The following is a 1,751-nucleotide window of genomic DNA, read 5'->3' as shown; positions in this document are numbered from 1 at the left end:
GAACAACACTTATTTCGTATAAGCTGCATCAGAGACAACTAAAGATGAAAAAACTACTATCCCCATATATAACTAATCAGTGCTGTGCACCAGCAAGAACCTGCTTTAAATTTCCATGCCAATTTACAACCCCTATACTGTACCAGGCAAGGTTAGTGGCTACTGAAAATACCACCAGGACAGGGCTATCTAAAGACACATTCAGTAGTGTGTTAACTATGCAAAAGAAGACACTGTACAGTTTAAAAACAAATCTTACACAGTCTTACATTTCAATTTATTTCTTTAAAAGGAGTTGTGTACAGGGGGGTTAAATGCTTTATAGACAAGAAAAAAAAACTGCGCTAGAACCAACTTATTCATCATCATCATCTTCTTCCTCTTCGTCTTCTTCTTCCTCCTCTTCCTCATCCTCATCATCTTCTTCATCTTCTTCCTCTTCCTTCTTTTTCTTGCTTTTTTCAGCCTTGACAACTCCCTTTTTTGCTGCATCAGGCTTCCGTTTTGCTCGATACGCAGCAATATCCTTTTCGTACTTTTCCTTGTCATCTGCAGCAGTGTTATTCCACATCTCTCCCAGTTTCTTTGCAATGTCACCAATGGATAGGCCAAGATATTCTCCTTTGATTTTTGGACGATATTCAGAACAAAACAAGAAAAAGGCCGAAGGAGGCCTTTTGGGTGCATTGGGATCCTTGAACTTCTTTTTTGTTTCCCATTTAGGAGGGATATAAGTTTTCATTTCTCTTTCATAATGGGCCTTGTACGCCTTTGCCATGTCTTCGAACTTTCCTTTCTCTTTAGCAGACATGGTCTTCCACCTCTCTGAGCACTTCTTAGAAAACTCCGAGAAGCTGACTGAAGCATCTGGGTGCTTCTTCTTGTGCTCCTACCGGCAAGTTTGCACAAAGAATGCATACGATGACATTTTGCCTCTCGGCTTCTTAGGATCTCTTTTGCCCATGTTTATTTTTTCCTCAGCGAGGCACAGAGTCGCCCAGTGCCCGTCCGGCTCTCATGTGCCCCCGCGCTGTCTCTATGGAGCTCAATGTACTGCAATGGTTGTTCCAGTCTTTTTTTAATCGATGGTTGTTTAGCAGTCAGTTGTGGTTTTGCTGTGATCGTGACAGAGGGAGAGCTGGTGGTCTTACTACTCTGTCTTCTTGACCAGAAACCAATAAAATATTTTTAAAATTATTTTTTTCAAATGCTTAGTTCAATTGGTCCAACAGTAAGGAGATCACAGAGATCCCAAAAGTGAAATGAGATAGTATGATAGATGTGGGCACACTGTTGTACTTTTAGTAACTGTAAGTGTCCGATTTTCATCACCAATGTATGATGATTAATGCTGATTAAATCTGCAGTAGAGATTACAGGTTATAATCTGTAAATAAATCTAAATTACTGTGTTCTTCTTTTCTGCAATTTCCAGCAATAAACTCCAAATCATTACAACTATTAGCTACCTGACCAAAAGTGTATCACTGAGATAGTTCAATTATAAGGTGACATGAAGACAGCTTAAAATTACTGAAATTTTCATCTGTTTTATCATTAATAATTTCCTACTACACTGAAATATATAGTATGTGGTAAATATAGTAAATGTTCTCTTTTACTAACAAGTTACGGATATGTGCACTGGAGTGTATTTAAATGTGTTTGTCGTTTTCCTATTTATATTTCTTTTCATTTTAGAGTTCTCCTCTAGTTTGTTCAGTGTTTTGTGTGGGATTCTGGTACATCTT

The 1,751-nt window shown here is 38.2% G+C and overlaps 1 pseudogene; it reads right to left on the bottom strand.

Moving 5' to 3' along the window:
* Positions 1 to 285: 285 nt before the first annotated feature.
* On the bottom strand, positions 286 to 1,162 carry LOC105078575 (high mobility group protein B1 pseudogene; annotated as a pseudogene).
* Positions 1,163 to 1,751: the final 589 nt, after the last annotated feature.

This window comes from Camelus bactrianus, chromosome 7, assembly GCF_048773025.1.
Source record: "Camelus bactrianus isolate YW-2024 breed Bactrian camel chromosome 7, ASM4877302v1, whole genome shotgun sequence".
NCBI lineage: Eukaryota > Metazoa > Chordata > Mammalia > Artiodactyla > Camelidae > Camelus > Camelus bactrianus.
This window is presented reverse-complemented; position numbering and strand designations above follow the sequence as displayed.